Consider the following 22,324-nt stretch of genomic DNA (forward strand, 5'->3'; position numbering starts at 1 on the left):
TGATTTATTGGATCGGCCTGAGTGTGTTACTCTCCCCATTCGCAACTCCCCAGAAAACAGAGATTGCTGTGACAGGGTCCAATACCAATGGAAGCTTCATCTTCAGTTTGACTTGAAAGGGCATAGCTGCAAGACAGAAGTTACTCCCAGGCAACCATACAGACCGTGCTGAAAGCACCTAAGAGCTCAACCTTTTAGCCTATATTTGAGTTTGGAGGCTATTTGAAGCTTACTGCCAGGAGCATAAAACTTCCCCTTGGAAGGATGACATCCCGCAAATCCTAGACTTCTTGCAGAAGGGCTTGGACAAAGATTTAGTACTCAGTTCACTGAAGGTACAAGTTGTAGCCATATCTTTCTATAGGGGCTGCATTAAAGGTACCCAGGTAGCAACATACTTGGATGTAGTGGGCTTTTTAAAAGGGATGAAACTTATACAATCACCCTTCAGACCAATTTTTCCTCAGTGGGATCTCAACTTGGTTCTCAGAGCACTTGTGGGCGCACCTTTTGAGCTGCTAAAGCAAGTGTCCATTAAGGACCTATCATTAAAAACTATTTTTTTGTAGCTATCTACTCTGCCTGGCTTTATGGAGTTACAAGCTTTTCCAGTCAGAGAACATAACTTGGTTGTTTTGCTTCGGTCTTCTTCTGACCGGTACCCTCATTCCTTCTAAAGGTGGTGTCCCTTCCATTTGAATCAGATGGTGGTGTTGCCAACCTTTAGAAGAAAATATAGGGGTAAGGATGAAAATGTATCTTCTGGATGTGCGCCGGGTGCTGCTAAGATATCTGAAGGTGGCAAATCCTTTCAGGAGGTCCGACAGGTTGCTCATGCTGTTCAGAGGACTGTTAGAGGAGAGGCAACCTCCAAGGCCACACTAGCTAAATGGATCAAAGAAACAATCGACTTGGCTTATTTGCTCTATGGTAGGCAAGCACCGGTGGAGCTTCATGCACTCTCTACAAGGGTGCGGGCGTCATCCAGTCTAGAAACATCGTCTGTCTCACCAGGCAAAATCTGCAGGGTTACCACCTGGTCATCACTGCACTTGTTTTCCAAACATTATAGGCTAAACATTTATAGATTAGGGTGAATGCAGCCTTTGGCTTGGGGGTCCTTAAGACAGCTCCATCTTCCTCCCACCCAGCCTAGGTGTAGCTGTTGTTACTCCCAAGTGCAAGGACTGGTCTAATGAGGAAATGAGGTAAAATGTTTTCTTCCCTGATTTGATTTTTCTTCAAGTCATGCTAGACCACTCCAGGGGTCGCAAGCAAAGATGCCAAAGGCAATCTGCTTTGAAGTGCCTGAAAAGCAGAATATAAATCCAAATAAATCAAGCTCGGTGTCTGTTGGGAAGGAAAGGGTAAGAAGGGGGGATCTTTGTCTGGTTGCCTTGGAAGGCTACTGGCAAGAGCTTACGGCCACTTCCTACCCTTATAGCTGAGAGTGAGGTCTTGAAGGAAGTGTGCCCTTTGCAGCTGAGGAGCGGGGAAATCCCGGGTGTAAGGACTGGTCTAGCAGGACTCAAGGAAAGAAAATTGAGGTTAGAACAAGTACGTACTTGTGACTTGGATTGGCCACTGTTGGTAACAGGATACTAGGCTTGATGGACCCTCAGTTTGATCCATAAAGCAAATTCTTCTGTTCTAACAAATTTTACTATGTTTGCTAGAAACTGTTTTATATATTTATAACACTTAGAATTATGGATTCTGTTTTATAGGTTTGAACTGATTTTAAAATGCCCCGATGCAAACAAAAATAAAGATATTTGGATAAATGCCAGAAAACAACACACTGCCCCTATTACTCTCACCCCTCCCTTACCTGTCTTGGATCCTCCTCTGTTTATGCCTTTTCTGCACTGATTCCTCAGCTGCACAAGCTTTGAGCAGCTGATGTGCCTCCATTCACCTTCACCTTCTCCCACTAGCACTGCTCACGGTTGTTCCCAATGGTAAGAGGACAGAATGAGGAGGTGTGGAATATTTTATGCTGTAGGTACCTGTGCTCTTGTGATGAACGAGAGGATAATTATAGAAAAGTGCTTGCTCATGCACTTGTGAGCAAGAGGTGAATGAGTAAAGGTGGAGAGTTTGAGAGCAAAATGGACAGATGGGGAGAAAGTTGAGGACAGGCTGGTGGAGGGAGAGTGATGGGATTGAGATTATATTGGGAAGGGTGGTTGGGACTGTAGGGAGGCGACTGCTAGGTAAGGGGACAAAAACTGGTAGTTGAGGGAATGTATTTTGTTATGGCAGTACATTTGTGTCATGGAAATGTGTGTATTGATTCAGCTGGAAAAGGAATCAAAAAATACTACCTTTGCTGCAGAAACACTGGTAGACTTATTTGTAACCTCAAAGAACCTTTAATTGGAAACTAAACACATTTTACAATTTATAAATACTTTAAAATGGAGTCCTTACTTATTAATGAGGTGCCTCATCAGCTATTATGGACTAGGGCAGAGGTAAGTAAACTTTTTTTTTTTTCTTCTGCCAGGGCCACATTACAAGATCTTGTCTGCAACTGGGACCAGGAAAGTAGGGGGGGGGGGGTGGGGGGTGGCATTGAAATATGGGAAAGTTAGAAGGTAAAGTGTCAATAAGACCCCAAGAAACGGAGGGACAAAGCAGTGGAGAGATTTATACAGTATTTCTTTATCAATCCAGCAATCTAAAACAGCAAAAGGGTTTTTACTCCTAGTGTAACATGAGACTACCAGCTATATATCGACATTTGACTAACCGTTCATCATTAGTTCATTTTTGTTTTTTTAACAGGCGAGAGGATGGACTAAAGGAAAAAATTCAGATTTTCCCGCAGATAAGCAGGCTGAGTTAGCCATGCTGCCTGGGGAACGTCCTCCGGTCCTCTGGCTGGTGGAGCTCCTCAAAGCACACAGAGCCCTCCTCTGTGTGCCTCCTCTCCCACGCAGCTCCCAGCCTGCCTCAGTCTTGTTCCTCTGCTTTGCAGGCTGCAGGCGGAGCTCCTGGACTCCCTTACTGTTGCCATTTTTTGGCTACAACTTAACTTTTTTTGTGACTACTTGGTTGCAAAACAACAAGAGAGTGATGCCGAGACTACCTGGCTTTAAGTTCTGCCAGTGCGAAAAGATGATGTAGGTAGCAGATGGCCATATGCTCTGTTACATTTGCCTGGGGCCCGACCACGACCCATCCAGCTTCAGGGACTGTGGCTGCATGTCCCCAAGAGCACGCAGGCAGCGAACAGCGAAAATAGAGAAGCTGAAGGAGACAGCGTCGGATACTATGTTGCAGAGCCATCTTGAGGATCCACTCAGTCCTCTCCGGGGCCCAGCCAAGGAACCCCCGAGATCAAGGACAAAAAGAGGCTCCTCAGGTGACCCAAGGGCCCTGCTGAAGCACGATCATGCTGCCTTGACACAGGGAGCGCTGGAAGAGCCGCAGCTTCCACGGCCCAGGCAAGTCTCGGGCGATACCAACTCACCCATCCAACATACGACGCGACTTAGCACATCACGCGGATACACATGCATCAAAGCATAAGAAATGCGATGCAGGTTCAAGGCACAGGAGAGCGTTGGTCAACACATCGACACAGGTCCCTGAAGCACCATGAGTCGCCGAAGAGTGCATCAAAGCAGGGGAGGCCCACAGACCATCTGGTTCCACATGCTTCTCCGGCGGATGTTTGTTGCCTACAACCCAGACGCCAACCTTACAAGGGGCACCTGTTCTGGATCTGGAGCTTGTATTCTCAGATATGGAACCAACGTTAACCCATGGGTTAACAGGATCTTCCCACTCTTCCAGGGTCTTCTCCGACCTGTCTTCAGTGTTGAGATGCAGACTAGAAGGGTCACATATTCAGGAGCCCTTGGGGGGCCTGTGCGACCCAGAGGCCCTGACTCCAATATTCTATTGGCAGCATTGCCTCCCAGAGGGCCTCCAAGGTAACCTTCCCCCTAAGCCACAGGGAACCCTGAGCTCTCAGGCGATGACACAAATTTCACAAATATTGACAGTTTCTTTTGTCAGTGGAACAATGTCATAGTGGAAGGCAGGGAGAGCATTCCCCCCACAGGACCCCACCTTTACCAGGTGAGTGCATTGACCAGCCGGTACTATACCCCCCTCAAGATGCACCTCAGGAAGATTCCACTTATAAGTCATCTTCTACATTGTCTAACTCTTTGACAGGTTATTCCTCCAAACCCACCCCCCTCCGGAGGAACAGCCTAGGCCTGTCTCCCCGCCAGAAGACCTCTTACTCCAAGTTTGTGGAAAAGGTGGGGAGTGTCCTTGATGTAGAGATCAGGAAGGTGCCAGACCCCCCATGCTGAAGTCCTGGGTATACTTAAAATATTTGAGACGCCAGCAGAGCTAACTGCATTAACTTCGCATGTGGTCCTAGATGACCTAATAAAGCATGGCAATCTCCCTTGTTGAGGCCAGTGACATCCCGCCAAACGGAATTGAAATTTCAGATGTGAGCATCACCCTTTTACAGTGTGGTTCAGCTTCCCCACATGTCCATCGTAGTGGAGTCAGCCATGAAGAGGGTGAAAAAAATCACAACTGCACTCCAATACCCCTCCAGGGAGAGACATGTATTTGGACTGTTTTGGAAGACTCACTTTCCAGGCCGTAATGCTGAATGCCAAGATACAAAAGCACAAATTTTGTGTCACCCAGTACTTGTATGAGTGTCTCCAAGCCCTGGAGCCTGTGGCGATGAGCGCTGACCCGGACAGCAACCCACCAGCCCAGCCGCATGTCATGGAGGAAGGCCTACACCACTTGCTCTGCACCATTTGAGGCATTTGATACATCAGCTAGAATCTCTGTGGTAGCTATTGCAGCCAGACATTTGGCATGGCTGAGGGCAAGTGCAATCAGAGGATGTCTGAGAAGCTCGCCAACCTCCCCTGTCTCCTGGACACCTTCTTTGGGGATATGGGAGACAGTAGCCCAGCTGAAGTAACAAAATCTCATGGTGCAGTCCCTTACTTCTCAGAGATCAATCATCGGGAAGAAAATATTACTCTGCCCCTCTGGAGAGCTTGCGCTCAATTGCTTACAGGCATAACTTATCCTTCCTTTCACCCGCAGTCGTACCAACCACCCAGGGGACTGCAGCCACAGCAAGCACAAAGTTGTGGTTGACAACGCAACTCATGCCTACTGTGTGCCCTTGCAGACTCAGCCATTCCTAAACCCCAGCAGGGGTTTTAGGAATACCCAAACCATCTCTATTGCTAGTGGTGGGGGGAAGACTCTCCCATTTTTATCAGTCCTGGGAGGAAATTACGACTGACCGCTGGGTGCTTCAAATCATCAAGGAGGGCTATACCCTGAATTTCAAAACAAAACCGATCCTCCTACATCTCAAGCAGCTACAGGGGGAAGGAGCACACAATGGGAATGCTCTCAAGGAGGAAGTTTCCAGACTGCTTCACTAGGGCTGCATCTGCTGACTTATCTCTTTGCGGAATTGGGGGTTTTATTCCCCATAATTCCTCAATCTCAAAAAATCGAGAGGCCTTCACCTCATCCTGGATCTGCAGACACTCAACAGATTCATTTGCAAGAAGTTAAAGATGACTTCCCTTAAATCCATCCTACCCTTTTTACAGCCCAACGATTGGATGAGCGCACTAGACCTAAAGGAGGCATATGCCCATATCCTCATCCACCGTACTTATTGGCAGTACATCTGCTTTCAGGTCAACAAGCACCATGTCCAGTACAAAGTACTCCCATTTGGACTTTTGTCGTCCCCGAGAGTCTTTAACAAGTGCCTAGAAGTGGTGGTGGCCCATCTCAGGAAACAAAGGATTCAGCTGTTTCCTTATCTTGACGACTGGCTGCTAGTTGCCCCGGACCCATCCACTCTGCGGCGCAGCATACAAATCACGATCTGATGCCTGGAAGAGTTGGGCTTGCTTAACTACGAAAAGTCTAACCTACAACCAACCCAAACCCTTCAATTTATTGAGGTAATAATCGACATGAAAGTAGGCAAGTTGTCCCTACCGGAGTCCATGGGACATGCTCTGTGGACCCTGGCTACGCAGCTGCTGGTGGCTACACCCAAGTGTTGACCGTCCTGGGACATGTGGTGGCATCAGTCTATGTGGTGCCACTCATGCGCCTGCATATGTGCCGGCTACAGTGGGGCCTGAAAACACAGTGGACATGACAGGGCTGCAGATGTTATGACAAGTCAAGGTCACCACGACAATGAAACGGGATCTCCAGTGGTGGCTGCACCCTACGACACTGCTCTTGGGAATGCCCTTTCGACAGCCAGCTCATCAGGTCATCCTGACCAAAGACTCCTCGAGCGAAGGCAGGATGCCTACATAGATCAGTTTCAAATCCAAGGCCGATGGTTGGACTGAGAGAGAATGCAGAAAATAAACCTGTTAGAACTGCTTGCGAGTGATCAGATCAGGGACGCCCAGTGGGGAAAGACAGTCATGTTCCACACAGACAACCAGGTGGCAATGGTTTACATAAACAAGGAAGGAGGGTCCGGTTCATGGAGGCTCTGCCAGGAAGCCGTATGCATCTTGGAGTGGGCAGAAGGGGAGTCTGTCGCACTCCAAGCGACTTATCTCCCTGGGATAGGAAACTCAAGAGCAGACAAACTCAGCAGGATTTTCCATTTCCCATGAATGGGTACTCAACCAGGAGGTGGTAGACTGCCTCTTTCAAGTGTGGGGCCACCCCTCCATAGATCTCTTTGCCATGGAGAGCAACAGAAAAGTGCCCACATTCTGCTCAGTCTACCCCAGCAAGCATTCCCTAGCACAGGACGCTTTTCTTATCCCGTGGACGGAAGGACTGCTATATGCCTCCCCCCCCCATCCTGCTCATATCTAGGACCATCCAGAAGTGCATCATGGACAGAGCCGATCTCATTCTCATAGCTCTGGTGTGGCCCCGGCAACCATGGTATACCTATCTAGTCCGCCTATCAACCAGGCAGCCAGTTCCCCTTGGACAATCTCAGAACCTGCTATCACAGGACGGAGGGTCCCTTCTTCACCCCATGCGCTCCTCCCTCCATCTCACAGCGTGGAGATTGAAAGGACAGTGTTGACATGCTTAGATTTACTACTACCAATTCAAGATATATTGGTATCCTCCAGGAAGTACTCCACCAGAAAAAACTATTAAGCTAAGTGGATTAGATACTCAAAGTGGTGCAGATAGCACAGAGTAGACCACCTCTCCTGCCCTTTGGAACGCTTGCTGGAATAACTCCTCTCTCTATACTAGGCGAGACTGTCAGCAGCGACGTACCAGGTTGAGTGCTTCTCCTACAAGAACCGGAATGGACAACGCACCACCTCCAGAGACCAGAGGGTGCTCAACCTTCCAGCTCAGGACTCTCCGGTAGCATGGCTAATTCAGCCTGCTTATCTGTGGGGGGGGAAAAAAGCAAGTTTGCTTACCGTAAACTGTCTTTTCCATAGGGTGAGTTAGCCATGCTAACCCACCCGCCTTCCCGGACAGTCTCCTAACCGTGAGGTACAAGCTTGGATAACAGACTGAGGCAGGCTGGGAGTCGCGTGGGAGAGGGCACACACACAGGCACACAGAGCAGAGCTTTGTGTGCTTTGAGGAGCTCCACCACCTAGAGGACAGAAGGACATTCCCTGGGCAGCATGACTAATTCACCCTGCTATTTACAGAAAACACCGTTTAGGGTAAACAAACTTGCTTTTCCCTTCAACTAACTACTATATTAACAGCTGAAAGTATTCTGATCATTTTCCTTAATTTGCCCATCCTCATGCTGTGTAGCCTGTGTCTTGCCATCCTGTAGTGTCCTCTGCCAAAAACATAGATGCCATTAAAAAAGGCCCACTGATGCTGATGTCACCAATAGAATAGGCAGTGTATGGTTGCTTCAGCCACTGCCAATGCTCATATCAAGAGGCCTTAAACGACAGGTCCTTGCTAATGACAGTACACTTCAGCATTGGCAGACTAGAAAGATAGGGAGGCCAGTTCTGGCCCATAGGCTTTAGTTTGCCCACCTCTGGACTAAGGCACTAGGCAAATAGGCAGCAAAGAGAAGCTAAGCTGGTCTGTAAGGAGACCAGAATGGTTAGTGATTTGTAGTTTATTTATGATACATAAGTTCTTAGCAACTTTCTAAACCTATTGACCTGTATTTAGTAAAAACTAGTTGTTTTTTAAAAGATTATGTACAGGAATCAAAATGTTTGCCATGGTGTGTTCAGAGCTGAACTTGTTGTTTCTTTCTGAACTGGGGTTGTTCAAAATGGCTTTGGATAACTCTGGGCTTTATTGGACATGTTCTTGTTTTAATTTTTGATGCACCAAGTTGTTGAGCAAAGGCAAGCTCAATGCTGCATAGAGACAACTGGTGTCTTATCTTCAGTCACTGAAGGAGCAGACCCAGCTGAGATTGTAGCTATGACTGCAGAGGAGAGCAATATGGTCTATGGACCTATGAATCATTAAGTTATGACAGAAGAGGAAGCTGTGAAAAGGAGGGCCATCTCTGAGTGCCTGTGCAGGAAATGTTTTTTTTTGTTTTTTGTTTTTTATTTAATTATCACTCCTGCAAGGATTTAGCAGATCACACTGTCTCTCTCTCTCTCCAAAACTGACTGCTGAAGTCTGTGGAGAGCATTCTCTGGTAGCAGATGGTGGACTAAGTTTGAAACTGGAGGATTTAAGTTCAAATTCTTCATCCTTTTCTGCGACATCTTCAGTTACAAGCAGACATGGTGTCTTTGAAATACTGAAAGTACTGCTCTACTGATTGGGGCTGGACACATGCAGGTAACTTACACTTATTGCTGGAGTAAGAGCTGCAGTTGCTATAGACTCAGCTGCTCCTCTGAGAACAATAATGGGATAATGAGGCCTACCTTTTGGCAGCTCATCCTGCCAACTACAGTGTCTAGCTTTTTTTTTTAATTTTTCTGTTTTTGTATGTGAGAAGGGCAGAGATTTGCACATGTTGATGGGTCCAAATTGTGTTTCCAGAATGAGTCTCTTCTGTAGACTAGTACTTTTTGCTTTGAACTTGTTGATGAAGTCCATTAATGAGTGTTTCTTTTTATTGATGTTTTTCGACCGGCTCAGATCCTGTTAGAACTCTTTCTGATCAAGGCGTTGGAGTAAGGCACCCTGCATTCCAGAAGGCTGCAGTAGAGGGTGCAAGGATGCCTGGTAATTGTTGGAAAGAGCCTGGAGGATCAGGTATGGCTACACCCTGCAAATCTTTTCCAGTATATATTTGTCATTGTCCAGCATGATGCCTTGTGTGTTTCTGCAAGTATTGTCTCATGTGGACTCTGTCTGGTATGCTAATGTGGGACCTGTTATATTCTTTTCTTTTTTTTGTGACTTTTGGTCCAGTTCTGCCAGAGGACGAGGCCTCCTCCAGTCTGTTTGCTTTTCTTTGTGTATGCCATAGAGTTTTTCATGCTTTGGGCATGATCCTCTGTTGCAAGCAGTGGAAAGGCACATGCTTTTCAGTGTTCCCCAAGCAGTGACTGTCATGTTGCTTGTTTGTGTCTTCTTTGCATCTTGCCTTTCCATTGTCTACTCATAAGTGTAACTGTTATCTCCTTGAAGCTGACTTTCTTTTCCTGCTTTTCTTTTCCACAGACTACCCACAGTATGCAGCCAGCAGCCTCTTCCAAAGTTTGGTATCGTCCAGGCATCCATTGGTAGTTGCATGCATGCATTCTTTAAGGTTTGCTCTGCAGGGGAAGTGATTACCCCCCCCCCCCCACCAACTATTGGAAGTCTAGTTGCATGAACGGCCTTCCTGCTTTGCATCTGCTGCTTTCTCTGTTATCTCTGAGGCACCCTGACAGTCCTTTTTTGTCTTTCAGCCTTTCCCTGACATGCTGCTGCTGCACTATTGGAAGCACCAGATAGAGGAGAAGCTTACCTAGAGGGGTGGATGGATTACTCTCACATCCCCTGCTTTTTTTTTCCTAAAAGATGTTAGGACCTTTCTCCTTATTGCCCCCACCCTTAGGTGGGGAGGAGGGAAATATTTCTAAAAATGTGTTAAACTTTGATTTTAAAATACTCCTCTCTTTGTTACATTTAGTGTCTGTTCTGATTATTCCTAGGCTTAGTAGTATGAACATATGTACAAGGTAGGTCCACATAGATTTCTTCTTGTGAAAGTGATTGTGAGAAGTGTGAATATGGTGAAGAGAAACCAGCCTGAGGGCTAAGTGCAGAGTGACCAGGGTCGCTGGGGCTGGAGCTGCCGTGATGTTATCACTCACGATCATGGGAGGAGGAGTCGCTAGATTGTGATCCTCTGCATGCAGAGTTCCAGAAGAAGCCCTGGTGCATGAGTCCCTTGATTGAGGACTGGACTAAAGTAAGTTGGGAGGTGGTATAAAATGGGGAGGAGGGGCAAATTCCTGAGTACTTGTGAATGAGAGCTTAAGTTCCAGGTCCCAGTCCTGATTCTGAATGAGCTGGAAGCCAAAAGGATCAGGAAGAAATTGCTAGACCCCACCCTCCAAACCCCCCCCCCCAAAAAAAAATGAATGGAGCAAGGGGAGACGTGTAGTTAGTGCGAGATGCTTATGCACTCACTTTTTCATATGGACAAATGTTATGGGGTGCTGAGGCAATCTTGTACTGTCTCTTTAAGAGGTGAGAGCCAGCTTCAAAAGTGACTTCAGAATTCCTTTCTTGCCCATCTTTTTTCCTCCTTCTGTTCAAATATAATAGGATGGTGCGGTTTGCTGCCTATGTTTTTTCTGAGACAGGAAAATTAAATAAAAATGTTTTTCCTCCCATATGAAATAGTGTGAGTGTTGTGGCTATGAAAGGAGGTTGCCCTGACTTACTCTTGCCCAGAGCAAGAGTAAATCAGTGCCTTGGAGACAGACTAGCCGTATAACTAGGTGAGCGAATAAGCCATTGGAGGCAGATTTTGAGCCCAGTAATGCTAAATAGCTTTTTATGAGCCCTTCCAAAAAATTAGTTTTGCCTCTTGCAAATCCTCTCAGAATATCAGTAGATACTTAGGGAAGCCCATTCTTCATCTGCTTATTCCCCCAGTGGATGCCTAAACCTCAAGGGGTGAGTTGAGCTACCACCTTAAATTTTTTTTTTTTTTTTTTGCAGTGGCAGCATGAAATGCTTATTAACAGAGCCACAGCAAAGAGCGTGCAAATTTTAGGGTTACCCAAAGGAGTTGAAGATCGATTCTCTGAAGCTGTAAGAGAAATATACTACTCTCTTTTCAAAGTTTGGACATTTTATTTAATTAAAAATGGATACAGGCTTACCAAATTAATAGCCCTGGGGGAAGAAAGCTGCTCAGTGAGATTTCAGCATCTTTCTCAGCCTCGAAAGTCTGCACTGCAACCAATTGATATCTCTCTAGATGGTAATTCATTCGTTAAGCTTGGCTGTACTTTAGTTGTGACAGCTTATTCAGAAGGAGACTAAGAAAAGGCAATGGGATTTATGCAGTGGGAGGCAGAAGGGAAGGGATATTTCCAGAATGACCCAACAGAGACTCAGTACATTTTTAGTTCCCTGTGAATACTTTCAAGGACTTAAAAACTGAAGATGCTGTTTCATGCCCTGCAGCAGTCTTATTAGCAGGAATGCAGTAAATGTTTTTGTTTTTTTTTAAATGATTTTTAATAACACAAAGCTGCTTTCTTGGAAAGCTCTTTCAAATGTGTCAGAGGAATCTGGGTGACTTGAATTTTTAACTCTGGCTTAATTTGATTGGAGAGTCAATTACGATCACACATTTTGATATTAATTTGATGTGTGAATATTTTGTAGCTTGCAGTTCCTTTTTCTAAGAAGTCTTTTGATAGATATAGGATATATGGAGGCACTGGATGATGTGAATCTTGCTCCAAGAAGTGTAATTTTTACTAGTTTGTTGCTTGCTTTTTATTGAAGTCAAGTTGCAGCTTGATTTCCCCATGACATGTGAGTGGGTTGGTTTTTAGATTTTATCTGTGGGGATTTAAATGGGTTGTGATAATTTTTATTTTTTAGGGTTTGATGGTTTTTTTTTTTCAAAAGGATTTAAACACACAAAACCCAGTTTATGCACATAAATAGCTTTTGAAATCAGCTGGGGGCCACAGTGTGCATAACTCGATTAGGCATGTACTTGCAAGGAGGTGTTCTAGGGGCAGTGTTGGTGCTGGGAAAGGTTTTTATGTGCACTTTTTTCATTTTCCAAAGTATGTGTGTGAATCTGTATGCATTAAGGTTACACCAGCTCAGAAGCAGATGCACATATGTTCATGCACGTATGTTGGCATGTGTCCTGGGGACAACTGCAAATTTCTAAAGTGGACTGATGCACATCTGCCCGAATATTTCAAAGCAGACTGAAATCTGTAGGCACAAAGTCATGCAGACCTTAGCCCTATGCAGGCTGTTTGAAAATGACCTTCCCTAAGGATAAAAGAGGTGGCGTAGTGCATGAGAGCTTTACAGACCTCATAGGTTGAAGGAAGAATCTTTTGTGGTCTCAAGTTCATGCACTACAACATATTTTAATGGACCAACAAAAGGAAAATAGCACCACAGGCTACCTAATTCCACTAGAGATTTGTTCCTTGTTACTGCAGTTTAAGGTCCAGAGCCCTGGAAACTTGCCGTTTTATACTCAAGCCACCACTGTAGCAGTGGGCAAACAGAACTGGGCCCTTCATAAGCTGAAGGCCCTTGAGGGCCAGAGGAGGCGTTTCAGTATTAGGCTTGGTCCATCTGCCATGTTTTGGCTATATGGTTTCGTCCTCTACCATCTCAGCTGCTGGTGGTGGTAGAGAATGGAATTTTATCTACTTACGAAAGAAGAGGTCATGAAGAGGGTAGGGTATTGCCGAGGGAAATCTGTCAGCATGTGTACTGAACCTCACACAAAGCTTAGAAAAGCCAATAAAGGAAAACGCCTCAAGGTCTTTGCTCTTGGTGTCCTTCATCCTATGGTTTCGCTATAGGAAGGAGCTGTTTTTGTGATGGAAAATGAAGATATTTCTAGATCTCTGTAAAGTGACACAGAGTAAATGAGCATGTTTGACTAAGAATGCCAATTAACCAAGATAAAGGCACAAACCAGTGGAGTGGATTGCGGGTTAGTGCAGTTAGTATAACTGTGTTTAAAAAAGGATTGGATAAGTTCTTGGAGGAGAAGTCCATTACCTGCTATTAATTAAGTTGACTTAGAGAATAGCCACTGCTATTACTAGCAATGGTAACATGGAATAGACTTAGTTTTTGGCTACATGCCAGGTTCTTATGGCCTGGACTGGCCACTGTTGGAAACAGGATTCTGGGCTTGATGGACCCTTGGTCTGACCCAGTATGGCATGTTCTTATGTTCTTTTCTGCACTTCTGAAAACTAAGCAGTGTGTGCAGAGCTATCTGACGAGAACACGGGTTGGAAGTGTCTCTTCCAGCTTTTTGCTGTCATAGAATGTACTCACTGTTAGCTTTTTTTTCTTTTTTTAATCCTGCCTTCTGATATAAGGGATCTGTCATTATCCTTGCTATAAATTGCCCCTCTTTTATTAATTTGGTGTGTTGGAAACTCTGCAATGGGAACTGAGAACTTATACTTTTTTAATAAAGACATTTAAACATATCAAACAAAAGCCTGGTATACAGTTGGTTCTGTAGGCCCACCGAGCCACATTACATAAGTTTATACAGATTTCTCCCTTTTTTCTCCCCTAGGAACTGAGCATTTCTTATACCGCTTGAAATTCCACACTAAACATAACTTATTTTGCATGCACTGCCTTTTCATTTCTTTTTTGTAAAACCTGTCTCCTTGTAAAAAAGCACCTAGCATGGGATACAAAATTCTTAATAAAATACACTACCCTTCTCAAAAGATTAGACTGTACCCAACCACAAACCATCTCCACCCATCTGAACCCCTTAAAATGCCTACCACCCACAATAAATGCTTGCTAACAAACCCCTCCCAATATGCCCCCTACTGCTTAAAGAATCTGGCCTCCCTAGGACTCCTCCTAGAGCCCTGTTATCATATAGAGATAGTTTGACCTAATTTAAGGGGATGAACCTCTCACCTCTGATGTGACCAGCCAGGCCTTCAATTTGCATCTAAAAGATCAAAAATCACTCATCTGCCTAAGAGGCAGCCTGTTCCAGAAGAATGGATACAGCCTGCGAGAGATCGATTCGCCACTGTAGCTAATTGAGGGGGCCAATACAATAAAGTATGCACAGGTTTACGTGGTGCGGTTGGGTGCACGTTTTGGACATGCTAGACTAGTACCTGTGCTCAAAGGTGTAGTCGATATCACTCATCACATGCACACTTCTTAACGCGGCAAATTTAACTCCAGCCCCGGAGCTGGGGTGAGGTCGAACCGTGAGTCAAGGGCTCAGGAGAAATTTTTAAAATACTGTCCTCTGTGGTTCTCTTACTTAGTATCGTTGTGATACTTAAATCTACTACTTGTGGTGTTGAAGAATAAAAGTATAATGTAATGGCTAGATGGGGGGAAAAAAAATTCTGGATGTACAATAATCACACTCCAGGCTGATTTCAGCCCTTGTTATTGTGCTTGTATATTGTATGTGCATATTGGGTGAAATTGTCTGAAGCAGGATAAAATGGATGCTCGTATCGAACGCCTGTTGCAGTTGTGGGCACCCGATGCTTTTGAGCGCTAGGGACGTACAATTCTTCCCTAGCGTGTCCTTGCCATCACTGGAAACTGGTGAAGAATGACCAAAATTTGGGATAATATACTCAGAGGGGCCACTTCCAACCATTAATCTAGCTGTACGGTTCTGAATCAGTTGAAGTAGTTTTATCTTTTTTAGAGGTGGTCATAAATAGTGTGGTGTTGTACTCCAACCTTAGTACACAGCCCATGAACAGTCTCTGCCTGTGAGAAATATGGTCAAATTTTGCACAGTTTGCTTAAGTAATAGAAACTTGATCTCATGATGGAAGAAATGTTTGCATCCATAATGTAGGCCCAAAATATCAAATAAAATGCTTTGTTATAACTGCATAAAGTAGTGGGCTTGTTGCATTAGTCCAATTAAATGCATGGAATAAAGGTTAACAAGCACAATAAAATAAGATATATATTTCATATTGAACTAAATCCATTTGTTGTCTCCCAAAAGCTAGTCCTTACCATTTGGTTATTTTTTTATGTTTAACCTTTATTACCATCATAACTATGAAAGCAGCACCATAGTACAGAAATGGGATATCATAGATGGTTGGAGTTTGATGTTACTGCTCTCGGGGATGGGGGAATTACCTTGATACACAAAAGAAACTATTATGAATATGAATTAAGTGCATTTCACCACAGGAAGCCTGGCTTTTGGGATGCTGTCTTAGGTATATCTTATTTATGATGACTCACCACCAGAGGTCAGTGTAACATTAAGAAAAAATGCTTGCAAAAGCCATAGCATCTGGAACCATGTATTTAAAACCTGCTACCTTGTCTCTGAAAGCCTCTCTTTATAAACTTTGCTGGTATTTAATTAAATGTGTAGTTTTAAGAATAAGGATTTCATCATGCATTTCACATCTAATAGCCCTTAGTGCTGGGTGTAGAACATGCCAAAACTACAGTTGCAGCCTAATTTCTATAGTACGAAGGACAATGCTAGTTGTTTAATTCAATAAAGCTGAAGCCAGATTCTCTTTTGATTTCCCCCCACCTGGCTTTTTAAACCAATTTAATGTTCTTATATCTAATAACCATTTCTGTCCTATCTCCCTCCCTTCACTCCCACAAGACAGTGAACACTTCTCATTTGTTGGAAATAGAGGCTGCAGCTTTATCGTAAAGTGAAAACTTTGCAGCTGAACCAATGATCTATGGATGTGATGGACTACCCGCACGGGATTCAAATTAGGCAATCCTCCCCTAGCCCGACTATGCTGTCTATGAATTGTTAGGTCTGACCTGTGGGAATCATTCTGTGCCTTTTGCCATGTTTCCAAGCTTTTGGTTTCTGAGATTACTCCCACCACCTAAGGACTCGCATAAAATAGGACAGTCTTTGTCCTCTGCCAGATGCCCAAAGATGAGGATGCTAGGCTTATCTTGCTCTAAATCTATCTCTTGGCTTGAGTCCATTGCCACAGGACTGCTTTGCCCTAGCCTGCCCCAAATAGAAGCTGTGCCTGCTAAATAGGTCTATAGGTACAATCCCTTGATGGTCTAGATCATTATTGTAAAGATCTTGTGTGATATCAAAGGTGGGTTAAATCAGCTCTCTAAAAGCATGGAGAGTTGGCAGATGCTTAATCTGTTTCTCACCCAAACACACAACCCAAATGCTAATGTGTCTCTTACCTTTTATTTTTTTTTTTTAAGGCCCCCCCCATTCCACAGCTTCCCTTTTTCTCAGCTAGGGTGATGGATATGATTGGACCAGAATATAATTATATTTGGGTAGCCAGTCTTGTAGGTCTGTATCTTCTTTTTCAATCTGAATTAACTGCCTTTGAGGTCCCAAAAGTAATTTCCATTCAACTGAAGGCAACTGGGTCTCCCAAACTTACCAATTACTGCTTGAGGAAATGTATCAAATTGTTCCTAGCATATGCTACACCTAACTATCCATTGGACACCTTTAATGATAAGGCCCAGCTTATTGCCATACAGTCACAAACCCACACACATGCCTGCCCATAAAATAAAGATGTGATCCAGACTATCTTTCATTGTTGGGGCAAGCTTAGGGTGAAATTAATATGAGAATATTAGGGACCATGGTATACACTCCCACTTGATCCAACATAAGAGAGGTGTTTTTAAACTGCAGATTGCCATTGTTCAGCCTGGAGAAGAGATGGCTGAGGGGGGATATGATAGAGGTCTTTAAAATCATGAGAGGTCTTGAACAAGTAGATGTGAATTGGTTATTTACACTTTTAGATAATAGAAGATGTAGGGGGCACTCCATGAAGTTAGCAAGTAGCACATTTAAGACTAAGCTGAGAAAATGTTTTCACTAAACACACAATTAAGCTCTGGAATTTGTTGCCAGAGGATGTGGTTAGTGCAGTTAGTGTAGCTGGGTTTAAAAAAGGTTTGGATAAGTTCTTGGAGGAGAAGTCCATTACCTACTGTTAATCAAGTTGACTTAGAAAATAGCCACTGCTATTATTAGCAGCAGTAGAATGGGATATACTTAGTTTTTGGATACCTGCCAGGTACTTGTAGCCTGGATTGACCACTGTTGGAAACAGGGTGCTGTGCTTCATGGACCCTTGGTCTGACCCATCATGGCAATTTCTTATATTCTTAAATTCTTATGAATTGTGGAGTTAAAAAAAAAATCCTAACTGGGCTGCCCACGTTGCTGTGCTAGTTCTGTAGAATTGGGTATCAAAGTCGGAGTGGTCCAGTGCTGCTGCTGCAAGAGCTTACTTAAACAACACACTGAATTGGTTGCATGGGAGTGGATCTAGGTCTTGATGGACGAGTAAGTTGTTCTCTCCTTGGAGGGTCCCTTTTTGCAGAGTCTATCTGCAGGCTATATCTAAATGTTATTCATTGAGCAAGTTACCAATGCTGGGACCTCATGAAGGGTTAGGAAGTGCCCATTGCTGATCTGATCAATCTTGGTTCTGTGAAATTTATATTCACTTATATTATCTGAAAGCTGAATGCTGGTGAGACAATCTATCCAGACTGATGCCTTAACTGAAGCAACTAATACATTTATGGGCAGGGGTACAAAGAGCTAAGTATAGCAGGGCCCACGCTAATTCTGATACATAAACTGATGGTAAAGTGTAACTTATCTGACTTCAGTGCCATGAAAAATAGTGGAAACTATTCTCAAGATCAAACTCATAGAGCATATAGAATGGAATGGAATACAGTCAATACGGATTTACCCAAGGGAAGTCTTGCCTAACAAATCCGCTTCATTTTTTTGAAGGGGTTAATAACATGTGGATAAAGATGAACCGGTAGATGTAGTGTATTTGGATTTTCAGAAGGCATTTGACAAAGTCCTTCATGAAAGTCTTCTAAGAAAACTAAAAAGTCATGGGATAGGAGGCAATGTCCTTTTGTGGATTACAAACTGGTTAAAAGACAGTAGGATTAAATGGTCAATTTTCTCAGTGGAAAAGGGTAAAGAGTGAACTGTACTTGGACCGGTGCTTTTCAATCAACTAGATAAATGAGGCTTGACCATGTCGCAAATGCGCAGTAGAGAGCAGCTCTACTGCGGAGGGCTGTCTTGGAAGCGGTGGGTAGGAGCAGCGGCGGCAGCACAGAAGATCTCCGGAGGTCTCTCTCTCGCGCGGTGAGAAGCCGTGGCGGGGGCACAGACACAGAAATGGGAGGTCTCCGAGAGTCTCTCTCTCGCGTGCACCTCATCACCGAGCGTCGGGCATGCCAGCAACGAGCCTGGTGGAGAGGTGCGCATGAGAGAGAGACCCCAGAGACCTCCCATGGAGCAGCGGCGGTGTCTAAGCGTCGGGCGGGCCAGCAATGAGCCCGGTGGTGAGGCGTGCATTCTGGATGAGAAGAAGAGGGAATGGAGGAGGGCTGAGGGAGAGGGACGGGTTTGTGGAGGAGGTGGGAGGGGAAGGAAAAGGATGTGAGTAAGTAGAAAGGGTAAAGTTGTGGAGTACAGAAAAAGGGCTTGGTTGAGGGAGAGGGAAGAGAGAATAGCCACTGCCATTAGCAATGGTAACATGGAATAGTCTTAGTCTTTGGGTACTTGCCAGGTTCTTATGGCCTGGATTGGCCACTGTTGGAAACGGGATGCTGGGCTTGATGGACCCTTGGTCTGACCCAGTATGGCATTTATGTTCTTATGTTCTTAAGATTCAGTCCACTTGCCTATTCTCATCAATCACAATGTCATCCTTATGAGAAACATATAGGAAAATTGGTTCTTACAAGCTAATTTTTGTTCCTGGAATACCACAGATCAGTCTAGACAAGTGGGTTTTGCATCCCTACCAGCAGATGGAGGCAGAGAACAAAAACTTTGAGACACTGCTACATAACCAAGAGTGCCACCAGCAGTCCCTCAGTATTGACCTGTACCCAAGCCATCACAGAGCCAAAAAACTGTCAAAATGTTCCTCTTCCCAGGGTAATGGATTGGATAAATCCCAGGTTGGAGTCCCTATAACTGGAACCCACACATCCAGTAAGGAATGAAAACCCTTCAAAACATTAGGGTCAACATATATATACATATCAATATCTGCAGAAAATACTGCCAGAACAATCTTTTTGGAAGTAAGGGGATAGGCCTCTGGACTGATCTGGGATATTCCAGCATCAAAAGTTAGCAAGTATGAACCAATTTTCCTTTTCTGTTCATACCCCAGATCAGTCCAGTCAAGTGAGATGTACCCAAGCTGCCCTACACTGGCTGGGATCCTGAAAGACCTGCTTGCAACATACTCACTAAAGATGGCATCTTCAGACACGTGAGCATCCAATCGGTAATGCCTGGTGAAAGTGGGAAGTGAAGACCATGTCACAGGCCTACAGGTCTGAGGTGATACCAGCTGACACTCCGTCCAGAAGGCTGCTTGTGCCCTCATAGAATATGCTTGCAACCCCTCTGGAATCTTTCAACCTCTACAAAGATATGCCGAAAAATTCTTCTTCTTCAAACAAAAAGCAATTATGGCCTTAGATGCTTTACTTCCCTTTTTTGCCCCACTGAATAAGACAAAAAAAGATGAAAGACCTTAAGACTTTGCAACAGAATCTGATGCACATCCACTAAGTGAAATTCTCTCGCATGCGGCGCCCCCGAAAACAATTTGGAAACACAGGCAGCTCCACTGTCTGGTTCAGATGGAACCAGGAAACCACTTTTGGTAAGAAAGAAGGCATTGTTATGCAAAGACACTCCGTCATCCGAAATCTGTAAGAAAGGATCTCTGAAATTTGCCTGGCCAAACAGGTCACCAGAGCAAATAGCCTTCAAGTAAGATTTTTCAATGATGCCCTCCACAAAGGGCCAAATGGAGGGTCACACAAAAACCTGCAGAACCAAGTTAAGGTTCCACTGCGGATATAACCTATGCACCGGTGGATGTAAGAGTTTGGCCCCCTTTAGAAAACGAACGACATCTGGATGAGAGGCCAAAGACATATCCTGAAGCTTGTCCTTAAAGCATCCCAAGGCAGTGATCTGAATCCAAAGTGACTTGTAGGCCAAGCCCTTCTTCAAAATCTGCTGCAAAAAGGCTAAGATGTGAGGAATCTCTGTCCGTAAAGACTCTAGACCCATATCAAGCACCAGGACTCAAACACTCTCCACATCCTAGCATAAGTTAGGGAAGTAGACTGCCTTCTTATCTAAAGTAAGGTGGAAATCACCGGCTCCGAGTACCTTTCAAATGACATTGCTGCCTCTCAAAAGTGAGCCACTCGATCTGAGAAGATGTATCCTTGTCAAAGCAACCGCTGTCTATGAGCCAACCTGATGGGATAGTCTATTGTGAGATACACAAGAACCACAAACCATGGACAACACAGCCACCCTGGTTCCACCAGAACAACTCTCCATGGGTGATGTTCTATTCAGCTTAACATTAGACCTCCGAGATGTCATGGAAGAAACGGATACAGCAGGATCCCCTTTGGTGATGGAAGAACCAGAACGTCTGTCCCCTTGGACCGGACCTCCCATCTGTGACTAAAGAATTGCAGGGCTTTGGCATTACCTCTCGACACCATCAGATCCAGCAGTGGACTGCCCCACCTGATGCACATGAGGTCTAATGCCTACAGGGACAACTCTCATTCCCCAGAGACCAACTGTTGCCTGCTGAGAAAATCTCTTGTACATTGTCCATCCCAGCGACATGCGAAGCCACTATTCCTTCCAGCTACTTCTCCACCTATATAAATAGCTCCTGGGCTTCCAGCACCCCTGTGTGACTTTCCATCCTGCCCTTACTATTGATATATTTCACTGTTACGTTGTCTGAAAAAGCTCTCACCATTCTTCCTCAAATCTGTGGCAGAAAAACACAAGTCCCTGCAAACTGCCCTCATTTCCAAATGATTGATAGACTAAGTCGCCAGCATTGGTGACTAGAGACCTTGAACAGCTTGCCCCTGACAGAGAGTCCTTGTGGCTGACATCCGTGGTCACTACCACTGAACCTGGAGTCTCCAGACCCCATGGACAAAAGAGCCCCCTAAAGGGAACACATGTGTGCAAACGGCCCATGGCACCCAATCTAGTACAGAAGCCATAGAATCCAGGAGCTGCAAATAGTCCCAGGCCTGGAGTATCACAATATGTGAGAAATATATCATTTGAGCCTGCAACTTCACCACTCACTCTGAGGTGAGAAACACCCTGCCAATCCAGGTATCGAACCGTGCTCCCACGTACTGTAATGTCTGGACTGGCACTAAATGACTCTTGGCCAGGTTTATCACCCAGCCCAAAGACTGTAACAGTTCCAAGACCCGTAGAATCAATCGACAGCATTCCACCTCAGACTTTGCCCTAAAGGGCCGGTCGTCCAGATAAGGGTGAAGTAAAATATCTTCCTATCTCAGAACTGCCATCACCACCACCACTATTTATTTATTTATTTATTTATTTATTTATTTAAAATTTTTATATACCGGAATTCCTGTATGCAATACAAATCAGTCCGGTTTACATAGAAACATATAGAAACATAGAAATGACGGCAGAAGAAGACCAAACGGCCCATCCAGTCTGCCCAGCAAGCTTCACATTTTTTTCTCATACTTATCTGTTTCTCTTAGCTCTTTGGTTCTATTTCTCTTCCACCCCCACCATTAATGTAGAGAGCAGTGATGGAGCTGCAACCAAGTGAAATATCAAGCTTGATTAGTTAGGGGTAGTAGGGGTAGTAACCGCCGCAATAAGCAAGCTACACCCATCTACATTTACACTACATTTACAAGTAACGAAAGAGGTTGCCCTGGTCTGGGAAATTAGACCTGGTTTTTTTTTACATAGAACATGGAACAATAACAATAAACCATTGATCATTATTACAAGTAACATAGAATGTTACTTGTAATAATCACTATCACCCTTGTGAAGGTACAAGGAGCTGTCGTGAGCCCAAACAGGCTTTAAATGGTGCACTCTGATAATGAGCCCAGTGCTGTTTGTGTAGCCTTGCTGGGCTCATGCTATCTGCGTATCTGTACAAATTGACGAGCTTCCCCACTTGTGAGCCCTGCTCAGTCCTGAGAGCATCTTAGCAGTATGGGTGTGAGGGATTGAGCGAGGACGTGGAGCGCTTGATGGGGAGCACACGGCACT

The 22,324-nt window shown here is 44.6% G+C and overlaps 1 protein-coding gene across 5 annotated transcripts in view; it reads left to right on the forward strand.

Annotated features, from left to right (window-relative positions):
• The window catches only part of LOC115088241 (sterile alpha motif domain-containing protein 12-like), a 98,527-nt gene that overhangs the window by 32,992 nt on the left and 43,211 nt on the right, over nt 1-22,324 (forward strand). Inside the window, exon 1 of one of the 5 annotated variants that reach the window (XM_029596322.1) lies at nt 11,217-11,238. The exons of the other annotated variants lie outside the window; for them this stretch is intronic. The gene's annotated coding sequence lies outside the window, so the exon portion shown is untranslated. Of the gene's footprint in view, nt 1-11,216; nt 11,239-22,324 lie in introns of those variants that run through there. 5 annotated transcript variants of the gene reach the window in all.

Source organism: Rhinatrema bivittatum, chromosome 3 (assembly GCF_901001135.1).
Source record: "Rhinatrema bivittatum chromosome 3, aRhiBiv1.1, whole genome shotgun sequence".
In the NCBI taxonomy this organism is placed as follows: domain Eukaryota; kingdom Metazoa; phylum Chordata; class Amphibia; order Gymnophiona; family Rhinatrematidae; genus Rhinatrema; species Rhinatrema bivittatum.